At 49.3% G+C, this 18,455-nt stretch overlaps 1 long non-coding RNA gene across 2 annotated transcripts; it reads left to right on the top strand.

The window, feature by feature from the left end:
* Window positions 1-585: 585 nt before the first annotated feature.
* LOC116544066 lies at window positions 586-17,282 on the top strand. 2 transcript variants are annotated; one of them, XR_004265797.1, is made up of 6 exons: window positions 586-721; window positions 884-935; window positions 1,158-1,227; window positions 7,409-7,515; window positions 16,582-16,732; window positions 16,899-17,282. It is a non-coding gene; the product is annotated as an uncharacterized LOC116544066 (long non-coding RNA). The 2 variants fall into 2 exon arrangements; XR_004265796.1 differs by having other exon boundaries at window positions 884-1,227.
* Window positions 17,283-18,455: the final 1,173 nt, after the last annotated feature.

The following is an 18,455-nucleotide window of genomic DNA, read 5'->3' on the forward strand; positions in this document are numbered from 1 at the left end:
CTTTGCCTTTCTTTCCTCCCAGTGTCTGCTGACTGTGTGTCACATAGGGAGCATGGGACCAGGCCATCTCGGAGCTGCCTGTGGGACAGAGACTCGGGCACTTGCCAGGAGCAGCTGGCCTGGGAGTGGGCGGGAGGCCCTTGGTCAGGGCCTGGTCCCAGGTCCCCAAAGCCTTTCTGCCTCCTCCAACCCCCTTCTGGGCACTGGACCACCAACTGCTGGGCATAGCCACTGAATGAGGGTGAGGGCAAGATGAGGAGGAGGTGATCTAAGGTGGGGAAGGGATCAGCCTTGCCGGGTACTTGGCTGAGTCCACTCTCTAAGCCACCCTGCGAGGCAGGTGCTATTATGTCTGCATTTTGCAGATGAGGAAACTCAGAGATGGGAAGTTGCTGATTTTTTTCGTTGTTGTTTTTGTTTTTTGAGACAGAGTCCCGCTCTGTCACCCAGGCTGGAGTGCAATGGCACGATCTGGGCTCACTGCAGCCTCCGCCTCCTGGGTTCAAGCGATTCTCCTGCCTCAGCCTCCCAAGTAGCTGGGATTATAGGTGCCCGCCACCACGCCTGGCTAATTTTTGTATTTTTAGTAGAGACGGGGTTTCACCATGTTGGCCAGGGTGGTCTCGAGCTCCTGACCTTGTAATCTGCCTGCCTCAGCCTCCCGAAGTGCGGGGATTACAGGCGTGAGCCACTGTGCCAGGCTGGAAGTTGCTGTTTTGAGGTGACACGGCCAATGGAGGTGGGGCTGGGGTTGAAATCTAGGATCAGCCACACCGCCTGGGGAGACTCTGGAAGTGTCTGCGCTTCCAGCTAGATGGGAGCTCAGTGTAGCCCCTCGATTCCCCTCCCCCGACCTGCTGAAGGCCCCCCTTCCTCTTTGCAGGTGCTTAGGCCCAAGCCCGCATGAAGGTGGAGCCCTTTCTCTTAATGCACAGGTGAAAAGGGCACCTCGGTGATTCCACTAAATTTAATTGAAGATAAGTAGGACCTGGGTCACACCGACTCGTAGAAAGTGAAGGTCAGAATCTGAGGCTGCGTTTGGCCCTAAGTAGGAAGGAGCTGGCTGGTGGGTGGAGGAAAGAGGGCAGGGGGTTCGGATCCGGGTTCTCCTTTTCTTTCAACTCTGTGGGTGTTAAGGAAGCCTCATGGCAGCGCAGGCACGGCTGAGAGCACCTGGAAAGAGAAGACCCTGCCGGACTCTCCTCTCCCTTCACTTCGGGTTCCCAGGTGAGGCCTGGAAGCCCAGCAGGCGGGCTGTGGGAAGGAGAGGTTTCCCGGGTTGCCAGCCCCTCCCCACAGGGTCCCTGGTTTGCTGGAGGCCCCGAGGATCGGCCCCCTGCTCACCCCCTCCGCTGTGGTCTCCACTGCCACAGCCTGGCCTGGTGAACAGGCCTTTCCCTGGGAAGTTGTCACCAGGTCCTTCTCCCCAGCATTTCCAGCAGGTGTGGATGGGGGTTTGTGGCCGCAGAGCCTCCCCTTCTGCAGGCCAAGACATCCCTGGTCCTGTGTGACACCCAGCGTGGCTTCCAGACCCTTCTCCATGGGGGGTTTGCCCAGCCTGCACTCCCTGTGCCCAGATGGGGTCTGACCAGGATGGAGGTCGGTGGAACTGTGGTCCCCTCCCCATGGACACGCGGCTCCTGGGAAACCCCTGGCTCCTTTCAGGTTCCCCATTTCCTTCCAGCTGGGGTCAGGGCCAGCCAGCTGCAGGATGCCCTCTGCTGTGCCCCTTCTGGGCCCCAGGAGGCCCTTTCTTCCTCCTGGGATGTGGGTGCCTGTCCCTGCATGGGTGTCTTGTGGATGTCTGGTGATGTGGAACCGCCTGTGCTTCCCTCATGGCAGGGCCCTTTCTTCCCCACAGGGACCCATTTGGGTGGCCTTGAGGAAGGGAGCTATTTTGGAAGACCCCTCGACAAGGCTAGGGTTAGGCCCCATCTTCATCCCAGCACCTTGCTCATTGGCTGAGACTATACACTTGTCATTTTGATTTAGAAAAAGACATTGCCGGCCAGGCATGATGGCTTATGCCTGTAATCCCAACACTTTGGGAGCCTGAGGCAGGTGGATCACAAAGTCAGGAGTTCAAGACCAGCCTGGCCAAAATGGTGAAACCTGTGTCTACTAAAATAGAAGAAATTAGCCAGGCACGGTGTCACAGATCTGTAATCCCGGCTACTCGGGAGGCTGAGGTGGAGAATTGTTTGAACCTGGGAGGTGGAAGTTGCAATGAGCCGTGATTGTACCACTGCATTCCAGCTGGGGGGACAGAGCGAGACTCTGCCTTAAAAGCAAGACACAAACACAATTACAAAACCAAAATTAGGTGTGACAGTGAAGTTTTACTGCCCATTAGAAGAAGAATACAAATGACACTACAAATTTTAGAAGGTTGGTAAATATCAAGCCACTCAGAAACATAACAGGGCGTTTTGTATCACCCGCTTGACCACCTCCATTGACCACCAATGCATTCCCTATGTTTTTTTCTTTTTCTTTTTTTTTTTTTTTAAGACTAAGTGTCATTTTTGTGGCCCAGGCTGGAGTACAGTGGTACAGTCTCGGCTCACTGCAGCCTCTGCCTCCCTGGTTCAAGCAATTCTCCTGCCTCAGCCTCCTGAGTAGCTGGGACCACAGATGTGCACCACCATACCCAGCCAATTTTTATATTTTTAGTAGAGATGGGGTCTTACTATGTTGGCCAGGATGGTCCCAAACTCCTGATTTGGTGATCCACCTGCCTCAGCCTCCCAAAGTGCTGGATACAGGCATGAGCCACCGTGCCAGGCCTGTTTTTCTTTTTCTTTCCTTTCTTTTTTTTTTTTTTTTTTAAGATGAAGTTTTGTTATTGTGGTGCAGGCTGGAGTGCAGTGGTGCGATCTCGGTTCACTGCAACCTCTGCCTCCTGGGTTCAAGCGATTCTCCTGCCTCAGCCTCTCGAGTCGCTGGGATCACAGATGCCCGCACCATGCTTGGCTAATTTTTGTATTTTTACTAGAGACAGGGTTTCACCACATTGGCCAGGCTGGTCTCAAACTCCTTACCTCAGGTGATCTGTCCACCTCGGCCTCCAAAAGTTCTGGTATTACAGGCATGAGCCACTGTACCTGGCCTCCCTATGTTTTCTATACCTGATCGCTTCCTTGTACATCAAGGATTTTGTAATGCCATTTTCTATAGAGAAAATACAAACTTTGATCACATTTCTTTTATATGGTAGCAGTAAGAGTTCAGGGCATGGCTATGTCAAGTTTGCTCTTGTGGGACCTGACCTTAAATGCTCCTTGGATGGATCACACTGGTTACCAAGCGAGGCTTTGATGCTCTCATTACACGGACCTGTTCTGAGTCTTATGTTGTCTTTGTTGATGTCAGTATTTGATGCCAAATCAGCAAGAAATTTAAATCTTTTTCCATCATGACCATTGTATTCATTCTTCATTCATTCATTCATTGGTGGGTGTGTTCCTGGAAGCCATCTGTCCCTCCGGACCCCAGCAATGACTGAGCTATGCATGGATAGAACTGTGAACCACATGAAATATCCCTGAATTCTGAACTATTTCCAACTTCTCCCAAAATACCCACAGCCAGTCCAATACCATCCAACTGGACGGGAGGGGGAAGGAGGGGAATCAGAGTGGAAAGAGACTTAAACTAACAAGTTATTTTTATCGTTTTTTAAAACTTTATTCATATGCAGACATGTATAGAGACAGAGTATATCACTATGTTGCCCAGGTTGGATTCTTTTCTTTTTTTTTTTTGAGACAGAATCTTGCTCTTGTCATGCAGGCTGGAGTGCAATGGCACGGTCTCAGCTCACCGCACCCTCTACCTCCCGGGTTCAAGTGATTCTCCTGCCTCAGCCTCCTGAGTAGCTGGTTTTAAAGGCGCACACCACAACGCCTGGCTAATTTTTTATTTTTAGTAGAGATGAGATTTCATCATATTGGTCAGGCTGGTCTCGAACTCCTGACCTCGTGATCCTCCTGCCTTGGCCTCCCAAAGTACTGGGATTACTTTGTGAGCCACTTCACCCGGCTCTTTTTTCTTTTTTAAAGATAGGTCTCACTGTTACCCAGGCTGGAGTGCAGTGGTACAACCCTTGCTCATCACACCCTTGAACTCCAGGGCTCAAGCCATCCTCCCACCTCAGCCTCCTGAGCAGTGGGACTACAGGCATGTGATGTGCCACCAAGCTGGCTTGGTGTGACTAACTGATGTCTCACCTCTGCAAGCTTTACAGAAACATATGACCATGTACATGCATTGCAATTACATATTACAATTCAGCAGCAAAAAACAAAACACTTTCTTTTTACTGAACGGCACTGACTTAGCAGGCACATACAAGCAAGTAGCATCTGGGGACCACTTTTTGGCTCTTCTAGAGAAAGTGCCCAAAGAGGGCTCAGCAGCCAAACTCCTGTTTTATCATCTCACTCAGAAGGCTCAGCCTCTGAAGCAACTGTTCAGGACTCAGAGGCAGGAGATCTGGGTGTTAAAGGCCCCACTCTGCCACTTCCTAACTGTGGGGCGTTGGACAATCGGTGCGGGTCCTGTGAGCGTCACCATGCTCATTAGCAAGAATAGTTCATATTCCCCTGCTACAAAAGTGCCCTGTGAACTAGAAGAGGGCATGGGTGAGTATGGGGTTAGTCTCGCTAACAGGCCTGCCAACTTCTCTCTGGGCAATTCTGTCATTTAGGGTTTTGCTGGGGTGGCCCCAGGAGCCCAGTTTGGGGGGTTCACGTATCTCCCCAGGCATGGAGAAGTGGTGGTTTTTCTGAATCAGGATTCTGAGCTGAACTGCAAACTGGCCTGTGCTCCAAGTTGCTTGGACCAGCAAGCCCAGTTCCCAGAGTCCCGCTGCCCGGGCCTGAACCTGCCCCCGTACACCCTGGGCTCTCAGCAGCCGGGCTCAGGCTCCAAGGAGGAGGCACCAAGGGCCTTCTTGCATTTCCTGCTTCAGACTAGATGGATGACAGAGGACTCCTGCTCCAGCTGTGGGGAACTCCAGCCCGCACTTTGCCTCCAGCTCAATGATGCAGGATCCAGCTCCTCTTCATCCTGGCATCAAATGTCTGTTTGATCAGCTTTTCATCCATTTTCTGAAAATGTGGTGGTTGAGGGATGTTCTGAATCTTGCAGAATTCTGTGTTGCACCCTGGCCACACATCAATGTGACCCTGAACCTGACTCTGGGTGGACACCCTGCTCTCTGCCAGCCCCTTTCTCACCCCTGGGTCCCTACGGCCCCTGGCTCTCTCCCCTCTGCCAGAATCTCACTGAGGGATGTGTGTGCATGTGCGTGTGTGTGTGTGTGTGTGTGTGTTGGGGGGTGGTCCACTAAATGCTTGGGCAGAGGGTCACGCACTGGGTGGAGATCCAGTGTCCCCTGGAGGCCGGACAGGAAGGGCTGGGGTAGATGAGGTCTTTGAGAACTCGGTGGCATCCGGCTCCTGCTGTCTTGGGTCCCACCGCCCTTCCCCCAGCCTTCCTGACAGCAGAGGAGATTGATGGCTCCCTGCTTGAATGTTCTGCATCTGTGTCTTCAGTAATAAGCTTCCCCATTTGGTAACCAATCCTAGTTTTGCAAAACCGTTTGTCAACCATTTTCTCCCTCGAGCTTCACAAGAACCCCGTAGGAGAGAAGAGAGGAGGGGTTCCCAGGGATCTGAAAAGCTGTGCCTCAGCCAAGTTCATGAGTGACTGGCGAGGAGGTCTGCAGGTCGGTGAAGCCTAGGAGGTCAAGAGTGCCCACATGGGGACCTGCAGACCTCAGGGCTGCAGGTTGCTGGGTTGGACCCTGGCGCAGAGCTCAGGTAGAAACCCCGAAACCCCACTGGCAAAGGAGGAGGCGGAACAGAACAGGGCAGAGCCAAGGACCCAGTGAGGGTTGCTGGTGCCATAGCAAATAGAGATCACAAAGTGACATCATCCAAAAACCTATACAGAAAAAGCTAATTTCCTCCAGTCCCTCTTCCGCAAAGGTGTCTACTCCCGCAGGCTCACCTGTAACCTTCGTCACTCTTCTGACTCTGCAAACATCTAAAGCGCAGAGCCACAGCCAGGAGAATCTGGACTTGTTTGTTTTTCCTGAAATAGGGCATCTGAAATCCATGCTCAGCCCTGTGCCCTTTTCTTTTCCTTTTTTTTTGAGGCTTCTCACTGTTGCCCAGGCTAGAGTGCAGTGGCATGATCTTGGCTCAGTGCAACCTCTGCCTCCTGGGTTCAAGCAATTCTCCTGCCTCTGCTTCCAGAGTAGCTAGGATTACAGGCGCCCACCACCACGCCCTGCTAAATTATATTTTTAGTAGAGATGGGGTTTCACCATGTTGGCCAGGCTGGTCTTGAACTCCTGACCTTGTGATATGCCCACCTTGGCCTCGCAAAGTGCTGGTAATACAGGCATAGGCCGCCACGATTTTTCTTTTTTAATGGTTAAATAGGTTTCAAGGTACACACAGTAAAATTCACTTTTTTTGGTATGTAGTTCAAATGCATAGAGTCCTGTCCCCATGACCACAGTCAAGACAGGGAACATCCCGTCACTCCCAGAACCCCCTGCTACCCCAGCAACCACTGCTCTGTTCTCCCGTTGCTTTTCCAGTGAATCCTGGAAGTGGGGTTGTGTGAGTCTAGGCTCTTTCTCTGAGTGTCATGATTTGAGGCTCACTCACATTGTCATATGGTTCCTTTTCATTGCTGAGTAGTGTTCCACTGTCTGGATAGAGTGCAGTGTATTTACCTATTCACCAGGTAAAGGATGCGGGCGATTTCCAGGTTCTGATGATTATCAGTAAGCTGCCATAACATTCACGTATAGGTGTTTGTGCGAATGTACGTTTCACTTCTCTTGGGTGTATACCTGGGAGTGAGGCTTTTGAGTTCCTGATTGGGTTTCTAATGGTCTGTAAGTCTGACTTGCTAAGAGGTTTGGTTGGACAACAAGGCAAGAGCCTGTCTCTTAAAAAAAAAAAAAAAAAAAAAAAGGCGGGGCATGGTGCTCACTGCTATCATCCCAGCACTTTGGGAGGCCAAGGCTGATGGAACACCTGAGGTCAGGAGTTCGAGACCAGCCTGGCCAACATGGCAAAACCCCATCTCAACTAAAAATACAAAACAGCTAGGTGTAGTGGCACGCACCTGTAATCCTAGCTACTCAGGAGGCTGGGGCAGGGAGAATTGCTTGAACCTGGGAGGCGGAGGTTGCAGTGAGCCAAGACGCAGGCACGGTCAGCTCTCAGGGTCCTTTCCACAATGTGGGGATGTCGAGATAACCTGACAGGGAAGCGAATGCCAGCTGGTCACCCAGCCTTCTCTTGTCCGCCTTCTCCCTCAGAAGCTAATAGAGGAAGGTAAAATTGTTGTTTCACTCGTTTCCTTTTATTTTCATTAATATTAGGAAGTACCCAGATTAGTGTCAATGAAAAGATGGATGAAAACTGCCTAGAAAAGGCTTCAGTGGTGCTCAAACTGGATGATTGAATCCTGAATAATTGGAAATCAACAGTAAATGCCAAAATAAGACTTTAAATAAGTCCTCTCTCTCTCTCTCTCTCTCTCTCTCTTTTAAAAGAAATAGGATCTCACTATGTTGCTCAGACTAGTCTCAAAATCCCAGGCTCAGTGGATCCTCCTACCTTGACCTCCTAAGGTGCTGAGATTACAGGGGTAAGCCACCCGGCCCAGCCCAAAATCCTTATATCATATTTTTTTTGCTTTGTATGAAACATTATATTTATTTCCATTCCACCCTCAACAGCAGAGAGAATTTCTAAAGGCAAAGACTCTGTGTTCCTGAATTAGGCAAAGGTGTGGCAGCTTCACCTCTTACTGCCTGGAGTTGGCAGTTCCCTGCAGAGCAATTCTCAGGGAGGTGTCTTAGCTTGACTTGCCCAAAAATTGCTGCTGGGAAGCCCCACCTGCCCCATCTAATTACCCTGAGCCCTGGCCCAGCTCAGGCTGAGAAGGTTTGGCAGTCAGGATCTGCAGTCAGCAAGCAGAAAAAAACCAGGAGCACTGACAGTGCCATTGCAGTCCAAGTTCAAAGGCAGGAGAAGACCAGTGTACCCGCTCAGCTCACAGTCAGGCCGACAGAGCGAATTCTTACTTTTTCTTTCTTTTCTTTTTTTTTTTTTTTTTTTTGAGATGGAGTCTCACTCTGTCACCAGGTTAGAGTGCAGTGGTGCAGTCTCAGCTCACTGCAACCTCCCCCTCCCAGGTTCAAGCAGTTCTCCGGCCTCAGCTTCCCGTGCAGCTGGGGTTACAGGTGCCTGCCGCTACGCCCTGCTAATTGTATTTTTAGCAGAGACAGGGTTTCACCATGATGGCTAGGCTGGTCTCAAACTCTCGACCTCAGGTAATCCACCCACCCTCCCAAACTGCTGGGATTACAGGAGTGAGCCACCGCGCTTGGCTTTTTTTTGTTTTTGGTAAAAAAACAGGCTCTTTCCCTGCTGCCCAGGCTAGAGCTAGAGTGCAGTGGTATGAATGTGGCTCACTGTAGCCTCAATTTCCTGGGCTCAAATGATCCTCTTGCCTCAGCCTCCTGGGTAGCTGGGACTACAAGTGTGCCATGCCTGGCTAATTTTTCAAAAGCTTTTTGTAGAGATGAGGTCTCACCATGTTGCCCAGGCTGGTCTCGAACTCCTGGGTTCAAGCGATCCTCCTGCCTCAGCCTCCGGCATAGTTGGGACTACCAGCTGCGTCCACACTTTGCTTAGTCTGTCTTTTGCTCTATTCAGGCTTTTGTAGGATTGGATTAGGCACATCCGCACTGGGGTGGGCCCTCTGTTTTACTCAGTCTACCAATTCGAATGCTTATCTTGCTGGAAACACCCTCACCACAGACCCAGAATAATGTGGAGCCAAATACTGGGCACCTCATGGCTCCGTCAAGTTGATGCAAAAAATGAACCATTGTGGCCGGGCGCAGTGGCTCACACCTGTAATCCCAGCACTTTGGGAGGCCAAGGCAGGTGGATCACGAAGTCAAGACATTGAGAACATCCTGGACAACATGGTGAAACCCCTTTTCTACTAAAAACACACAAAAAAATTAGCTGGGTGTGGTGGTGCGTGCCTGTAGTCCCTGCTACTCGGGAGGCTGAGGAGAATCTCTTGGACCCAGGAGGCAGAGATTGCAGTGAGCTGAGATCACGCCATTGCACTCCAGCCTCACGACAGAGGGAGACTCCATCCCAAAAAAAAGAAAAGGGCCGGGCTCGGGGGCTCAGGCCTGTAATCCCAGCACTTTGGGAGACTGAGGTGGGTGGATCATGAAGTCAGGAGATCAAGACCATCCTGGCCAACTTGGTGAAACCCCTTCTCTACTAAAAATACAAAAAAATTAGTTGGGTGTGGTGGTGCACACCTGTAGTCCCAGCTACTAGGGAGGCTGAGGCAGAATTGTTTGAACCCAGGAGGCAGAGATTGCAGTGAGCTGAGATTGAGCCACTGCACTACAGCCTAGGCGCCAGTGTGAGATTCTGCTTAAAAAAAAAAAACGGCCGGGCGCAGTGGATCACCTGAGGTCGGGAGTTCAAGACCAGCCTGACCAACATGGGGATACCATGTCTTTAAAAAAAAAAACAAAAACATGAACTATTGCAGAAAACAGAACAGTCACCAACTCCCACCCATGCAAGGGGGCTCATTTGCTGGGTTGCCCTCCCCAGGAGGTGGCACAGGAATTCCTGCTTTGGCAGGGAGGAGGCCTGGGGTATGTGCAGGTGCCCATGGGAAGTTTCTTTGCCATGGGGAAAGGCAGAGTGACCTCTTGCTGATCCTGCAAAGGAAGAAGCAAGAGCTTCGTGACACCACCTCCAGAGCCCACATCCTCATTCTGCTCAGCAAGTACCGTGTCTGAGGGCACTATGGACCCATAAAAATGTCTTCATTTTATTAAAACCAGAAAAAAAAATTGTAAATGATTTATTACCAGCCCAGTCTGGTTAGATTCATCTTTGTAGCCATGCAGCCATAATATACAGTTTTTACTTTTTTTTTTTTTTTTTTTTTTTTAGTGGAGGAAGGGTCCCAGAAAAGTCATCATGTGGCCCTGTCCAGGGTTCCCTCCAACCAGCTGTGTCTGCACGGCCAGGCACCACTTCCTCAGGCCTGGCTGCTGGCACTGTTTCTGGGTCATGCTGCAGGACTCCAGGCCAGGGCGGGCAGGAGGGTGGCACAAGCCAGGGACCAGCTCCCAGCAGCTGAAGCTGCATCTGATCTGCTCTGCTCCAAGGGATAGACACGAATTTTGCAGCGTTGTTTTTCTCTGTGCACCGCTGCTGCCTTCTTGAGTGGGGGCTGCTTTTCCTCCCAGTCCTGGTACTTTCAGGCCTGGAGGTGGGGTCTGTGTCACCCACGCTCACAGCTTTGCACCTCTTATGGCTTTATTAAAATGTTACTTTCCTAAAGAGGCCTTTCCCAGCCACCCCATCTAAAAGAGTCCCCTCCCAAAACTCTCCATCTCCCTCCCTGCCTTCTGCCTGCCCTTGGCACTTAGCACAGTCTTTTGTTTTGTTTTGTTTTTTAGATGGAGTCTCGCTCTGTCGCCCAGGTTCACTGCAACCTCTACCTCCCTGGTTCAAGCAATTCCCCTCTCTCAGCCTCCTGAGTAGCTGGGATTACAGGTGCATGCCACCACACTCAGCTAATTTTTGTATTTTTAGTAGAGATGGGGTTCTGCCCTGTTGGCCAGGCTGGTCTCGAACTCCCAACCTCAGGTGATACACCCGCCTCAGCCTCCCAAAGTGCTGGGATTGCTGGCGGGAGCCACTGTGCCAGTCCCAATGCTTGAGTATTAAATGCTTAACTTCCTCGTTATACTTCCTGTACTAAGAACACAGAAAAAAGTAGAACATTTTAGACAAGAAACCTAATTTTTTAAAAATCCCAGTTCAAAAGCATTTGGGAGTGATTCAGAAAACCATAGCCCCGCAGCTATGGTCTCTGAAGATGCCAGGTCTGGACCTCCCCGCGTTCCCCCATTAGTGTCTGCTGAAGACAAGTGTGTGGAGAAATCAAATCCCTGCACGAGCTCCCTGAGACTGTTCCTTTTTCCTACATGCTCGTGCTGGGCACACAGATGCCTCGAGGGAGGCGTCGATGCTCTCAGGCACTGAACTTGTTCGCATGTCTTTATGTTTCATTATTGTATATGAGAGAGGGCACATGGCCTGGAACTGTACACAAAACATGACCGAAAACTGCCTCTTTCTGTTTCCAATTAAAACAAATAACCTGCTCTAGTCTTAGCGCTCTCTTCCGTCACTTGCTGTCTCAATCTCACTGGCATCCTCTTTTTTTTAGCAAAATGCGCTTATATTTCAAGCAGAAGATCAATGGTTACTTTTTTAAAAGCTAACTCTCTTCTCTGCCGGGCTGAATGAGGGTGTTTTCTCTCCGTCCTTCTCTGCACGTCTTCTCATCTTAAACGGATGGAATTGAGCTCTGTGAAATCCGATCCGGTTTTTAAGCTTCGATTTATAACAAATTACCTATGTGGCACTCAAGAAGGAACTTGTATGTCAGATAACGCTGGAATTTGATTTCACCACCCTGCCCCCAAACCTGTTTGTTCATTCATGGCAGGGAGAGATCCAGAGGGCCAGGGCAATTTCATCAGCCCTGGAATTGGCTGCAGGGAGCCTCCTCTCCCCAGACCATCCCACTGCCATAAATAGATGTCACGTGGCCGCCTTTTATGATAAGGTCAGAGGAAATGAGTGCACAGGGAGAGGCCGTTAGGAGAGTCAGAGCTCTAAGTTTCAGGTATAAAACCTGAGCAGTACCAGTGCTTGTGCCTGGGGCCGGCTCAGACAGGAGGGACGAGGTGGATGGCAACGGTTCCACCTCCTGAGGTAGCTCCTTTGGATGCCTGAGTGATCCCCTGGCTCCCAGCAGCGGACTCGGCCCTTAGCCATCTTTATCACTCCTGATTAGGCCTGCAGACGCCTTCCCTCCCCGCCCTGCCTTGCCAGGCTTTGTGGCTCCCCCGGCTCATTTTCTGATAGAGCTGTCAGTTTTTACTGCTGATAGGAGAAATCATTTTTTCTCTTAGCTGAATGTTAATTGGCTCCCCTCCCCCATTCACTTAGTACATGCAGTCCCCTAGCTTTTTACCCCAAGAGAAAGGTACCTTAGCAGAGAGGCATTTCAGAAAGACAAGGAAGGTGGTTCTTCCAAATTGCTAATTGGTAACTGTGAAATCAGAGGTTAAGAAAAAGCAAAAGAGGAGGGCGAGGAAGGAATTAGGGTCTCGTGTTTCCGTAGCTCCAGGTGAGCTGGCGCTACCTACATGCTCCTCGGCTGCGGCACCTGCTTTTGGTAGCGGGCTCAATGTTCAATAGAGAGACCCACGAGATCAGCTGGGGCCAGTTGAGCAAATACCATCTTGGAGGTACCAGACGCCAAGACAGGTCATAGAGATGCGGACTGCAGGTGTGCGCCACCACGCCTGGCTAATTTTTGTATTTTCAGTAGACACCGAGTTTCATCATGTTGGCCAGGCTGATCTCGAACTCCTGACCTCAGGTAATCCTCCCACTTCGGCCTCCCAAAGTGCTGGGATTACAGGCGTGAGCCGCCATACCCGACCCCTTTTGTTTTCTTTTGGAATTCCCATTAAATGAGCAGCATATATTTCAATTTATTCTCTGCGTGTCTTAATCTCTCAGTCTCTCCTGAAGTTTTAAAATTTTTTTGTCTATTTCTCTCTCTACATTCTGGATTTTTTTTTCATAACTTCGAGTTTATCAAATCTCTCTTCATCTGTGTCCAATCTGCCAGTAAGCCTGTCCTAAGTGTTAAATTTCATTATTGATATTGTTTATTTCTAGAAGATCTACTTGGAGCTTTATGTTTTGTTTGTTTCATAATTTTTATTATAGCAAATCCAAATGTATATAAAATTAGAGACAGTAGAATAAAGCTCTATGTATTTATGAACATTTTTTTGGCTTATTCATTTATTTTTTATAGAGACGGCATCTTACTATGTTACCCAGGCTGGTCTCAAACTGCTGGGCTCAAGCAATCCTCCCACCTTGGCCTTCCAAAGCGCTGGGATTACAGGCGCGAGCCACGGTGCCCGGCCCTGTGTAGTTATTATTCACTTTCAACAAGTATCGACCTATATCCCGACTTGTTTAGTCCGTGCTCCTTCCCACAGCTCCCCACTCTGAATTATTTTGAGGTAAATCTCAGACTCCATGTCATTTCATCCATAAGTATTGTTCAAATCTGTCATCTAGCCAGGTGTGGTGGTTCACTCCTGAAATCCTAGCATTTTGGGAGACGGAGCTGGGTGGATTGCTTGAGCTCACAATTTCAAGAGCAGCCAGGGCAAATGGCAAAACTCTGTCTCTAGAAAAATACAAAAAGGCCAGAAGTGGTGGCTCATGCCTGTAATCCCAGCACTTTAGGAGGCCAAGGTGGGCGGATCACCTGAGGTCAGGACTTCAAGATCAGCCTGGCCAACGTGATAAAACCCTGCCTCCACCAAAAATACAAAAAATTAGCTGGGTGTGGTGGCAGGTGCCTGTAATCCCAACTACTCGGGAGGCTGAGGCAGGAGAATCGCTTGAACTCGGGAAGTGGAGGTTGCGGTGAGCCGAGATCCCACCATTGCACTCCAGCCTGGGCAACAAGAATGAAACTCTGTCTCAGAAGAAAAAAAAAAAAAAAAAAAATACAAAATGTAACCTGTGGTTGGTGGCTTGCGCCTGTAGTCTCAACTACTCAGGAGTCTGAGGCGGGAGGTGCGCTCCAGCCTGGGTGACGGGTTGAGACGCTATCTCAAAAAAAAAATAATAAAATTAGCAGGGCATGATGTCATGCGCCTGTAGTCCCAGGAGGCTGAGGTGAGAGGATCACTGAGCCCGGGAGGCAGAGGTTGCAGTGAGTTGAGACTGAACCACTGCACTCCAGCCTGGGTGACAGAGCAAGACCCCGTCTCAAAAAAAGAAAAAAAGAATTTATCTGTTCTTGGTGTCATGATGTATCACTATCTTCTTGAGAGTTTGAATGTTTTCCTTTGGCCTTTAATCGTCATGAACATTTGTATTCGATACTCTCTTTTGGCCTGCTGTTCTGTTATCTCAGAGCCTCGGCCTCTGTTCCTTCTGTGTGTAGCACCTGTCCGTGTGCTCCTGTTCACCCCTTTCCTTGTGTGTACTGAGATTTGATTGTGAGCTCATTTTCAGGGGAGCTTGTTTTTTGCGTGGGAATTTCCTGCTGCTGGGGTTGTAAAAATGCCCCTCCAGAGCCATTCTGCAGCTGCTTCACCAGGTGGCCCAGGGTTATCACCAGCCTGGCACCAATTCTCTTCTCTTGGCATAGGAATCCCAGACCATGCATGGAGTACGAATTTGGACCTCAAACCCCCTCAAAGTACAGACATGAGGCTTGGATTTTTCAAGGGATCCTTTTGTAGAATGTGTCCCAGGTCCCCACTGCTCTATGCCCCTGCAATGATAAACAAGCTTTTTGTTATATCCCTGTGGCAGAGGGTAGGTTTTTTCTAGCCCATCTTTCACTGAGAGATCTGCCCTCAGAGGAGTCTGGCTTTTGCAAGGAGGCATAGTTTCAACTCTCTACTTCTGTCAGCTGAAGATCTTACCTTCAGCCTCAACGCAGCCACCAGAACCAAAGCCCCTGGGTTGCTGGCTCTGATAACCCTTGCCTCCTCTTACGTGCCTGCTGGAGGTAGCTGTGGGACAGAACCCTGTGCTCACCACTCTGGCTTCTCCCTCTTCGTTTCTGGCCCCTGGGGATATTCTGTTCTTTCTTGCTAACTCAGCCATGCACTGGCACTTTATTTAGTGAGATTTTTATTGTGAATTTCTCTGTTTTTGTAAAGAGAGGCTTTTCACATGACCATAGTTGAATATGATGTCAGACTAGAGTCCCTTGCATTGGTAAAGCCAGTTTAATTTAGTTTTGTTTTTATTTTTCATTGCGGTTTAAAAAACCTAACTAATTAGCCGTGTGCAGTGGATCACACCTGTAATCCCAATACTTTGGGAGGCTAAGGCGGGAGGATCACCTGAGGTCGGGAGTTCAAGACCAGCCTGACCAACATGGAGAAACCCCATCTCTTTTTTTCCTTTTATTTATTCATTTATTAGCCAGAGTTCTTTTGGCTATTTCTTTCTTTTCTTTCCCCCGCTCCCCGGTCTCTACTAAAAATACAAAATTAGCTGGGCTTGGTGGCGCATGCCTGTAATCCCAGCTACTCTGGAGGTTGAGGCAGGAGAATCACTTGAACCCAGGAGGTGGAGGTTGCAGTGAGCCAAGTTTGCACCATTGCACTCCAGCCTGGGCAACAAGAGCAAAACTCCATCTCAAAGAAAAAAAAAAAAACCTAACTGATCAATGACCGCTGCAACAGGCTCAAATGAGACCCCCTGATGGCAAAGCCACTGCAGAGGTGCACCTGTCTCTGATCCTTTCCTCTCTAAGGAGCCTGGACTTGTGCTGGACGGAGGCAGCCCGCCTCACAACACAGGATTCATGGGTGACTCAGCACTTCAGTGTGAATGCAGCCCCCTGAAGAGCCTTCAAGGACAGAGCCTGTGGCCTTGATTTGGTCCACACCAGCTTCGGGTTTTGCTGCAGGAAACGTGCTGGACAGTGCTCTGTAGTGTTCCCATTTTGCAGAAACTTCAGCATTCTGGATTTCGCGGTGATACAGCCGATCTGTCATTTTTTCTTTGTAAATAAGCAACATCATCCATAATACTGATTTGTAGAACCACCACTAAATAGCCAACCAGCAAAAAATGACGTGTGTCTTCATAACCTAATTCTTTTCCTGGCAAAGAAGAATCTAAGAGATGGAGTGTATTTCCCCCGTCACTGCTATAAATCTTTAGCCTTTGTGCACAATCACTGCTGGGCGATTGCTCATGTTCTTGGCTCGATGAGGGCCCCCATTGTCCCCTTCAAGCCCGTCTCTGTTCTGCTGCCAAACTGACGAGAGATATAATTTGGGCAGGCTGTGACCCTGTCAAAAACCCTGCCCAGAGGGCTTTTCTGTGGGATGTCCTGAAGTTAGTTATGGTGACACAACTCTGTCAGTATACTAAAACCCATGGACTTGCATACTTCAAGCAGGTGCATTTTACCATATGTAAGTTAAATCTCAATAAAGCTGTTTGTTTGAGATGGAGTCTCACTCGGTCACCCAGGCTGGAGTGCAATGGCATGATCTTGGCTCACTGCAACCTTTGACTCCCGGGTTCAAGCAGTTCTCGTGCCTCAGCCTCCCAAGTAGCTGGGATTATAGGGGCACGCCACTACACCCAGCTAATTTTTGCATTTTTAGTAGAGCTGAGGTTTCAACCATGGGCAGGCTGGTCTCAAACTCCTGACCTCAGATGATCCACCTGCCTCGGCTTCCCAAAGTGTTGGGATTACAGGCATGAGGCACCACACTTGGTCTGTTTGTTTGCTTTTTAAGTGCATGAGAATTACAGGGAGAAGACTGTAGGGCACCCAAACCCTGCTGGAGCTGGTCCTCCACGTGACCTTAATCTTTAGCTATACCAAACTTCTTACTGCTTCTCTCAGGCACCACCATGCTCCGTGACACCCGTGACCTTCCACAAGCTGTCTCTTCTACCAGGATGTTACTGCCACCACTGTCTCCCAGCCAACTCCTAGTTATCATATAAAGCCGAGCTCTAACTTCGCTGTCTCCAGGAAGTTTTTGTCACCCTCGGTGAGTCCTGTAGTATCCTGGCTTACCTCTGCCACTGCTCCCATCACCTCGAATTGATGGTTTGTCCCAGCACTTTGGGAGGCTGAGGTGGGAGGATCACCTGAGGTCAGGAGTTCGAGATCAGCCTGGCCAATGTAACGAAACCCCATCTCTACTGAAAATACAGAAAACTGTAAGATACAAAAGACGAGAAGACAACCACAGGAACAACCAGAAAAAAAAGACACCTGACCTCCAGGTAACAATCCTGCTGACAGAAGACTTCTCAACCCAACCAAAATCTCCAAAGATGGCTAAACAGTGTCTTCAAAGGAATTGTCAGCCTAGAATCCTATGCTTAAATTACTGTTCTAGGATGAGGGCAAAAATATATGTATTTTAGAATGAAGACAGAGGCCATTTTCCATGTTCACTGGCAGTGCTGTACCAGTAAAAATGTACTTCATGAAAGAAAAGTCAACCCAGGGGAAGAAAAGACTTGAAAACAAGAATAAGAAGTCTCATTTATTGAGTGGTTGCTATAGACCAGGCACTGTTCTAGGGACCTTTTCTTATTTATTTAATTCTTTTTTTTTTTTTTTTGAGACAGAGTCTTACCCTTCACCACCCAGGCTGGAGTGCAATGGCACCATCTCAGCTCACTGCGACCTCCAGATTCAAGTGATTCTCCTGCCTGAGTTCCCCGAGTAGCTGGGATTACAGGTGCCTGCTACCACACCCGGCTTTGTGTATTTTTAGTAAAGATGGGGTTTCAGCATGTTGGCCAAGCTGATCTTGAACTCCTTACCTCAGGTGACCCGCCCACCTTGGCCTCCCGAAGTGCTGGGATTACAGGTGTGAGCCACCGTGCCCGGCCTCTTATTTATTTAATTCTCGTGTTAACCCTTAGAACTTGATGCAATTACTATCATACTCCCTTCACAGATGGGGAAACTGAGTCACAGAGGGGTTAAAACTTGCCCAAGGTCACAGGTCAAAGTGTAGCTACAAAAGCCCACATTCTTTTTCTTTCTTTTTTGAGACAGAGTCTCCCTCTATCACCAGGCTGGAGTGCAGTGGTGTGATCTCAGCTCACTGCAACCTCCACCTCCTGTGTTCAAGCAATTCTCCTGCCTTAGCCTCCCAGGTAGCTGGGGCTATAGGCACACCCTACCACGCCCAGCTAATTTTTGCATTTTTAGTAAGTCAGGGTTTCACAATGTTGGCCAGATGGTCTCGATGTCTTGACCTTGTGATTCACCCACCTCAGCCTCCCGAAGTGCTGGGATTACAGGCGTGAGCCACCGTGCCCAGCCAGAAGCCCACATTCTTAAACACTATGCTATACCAACCTAGGAAGCGGTAGTGGAGAACCAGATGTGGTGGCTCATTACTGTAATCTCAGCACTTTGGGAGGCTGAGGCAGGAGGATCACTTGAGGCCAAAAGTTCCAAGACCAGCCTGCACAACATAGTGAGATTCCATCTCTACAAAAAATTTGAAAATCAGCCGAGCGTGGTGGTGTGCACCTGTAGTCCCAGCTACTCAGGAGGCTAAGTCAGGAGGTTCCCCTGAGCCAGGGAGGTTGAGGATTCAGTGAGCCATGATTGTGCCACGTACCTGAGCCTGGCCAACATTGAGACCCCCTTCTCTAAAAAAAATTATGACATTACTCCAGCTCTCTTTTGACAGAATAAAAAATCTAAAAATAGAAGCAACGATGTGCTTTTCAAGTAAGCAGCAT

The sequence above is a fragment of the Sapajus apella genome, unplaced genomic scaffold (genome assembly GCF_009761245.1).
Source record: "Sapajus apella isolate SASKATOON/1434 unplaced genomic scaffold, GSC_monkey_1.0 scaffold205, whole genome shotgun sequence".
Lineage (NCBI taxonomy): Eukaryota > Metazoa > Chordata > Mammalia > Primates > Cebidae > Sapajus > Sapajus apella.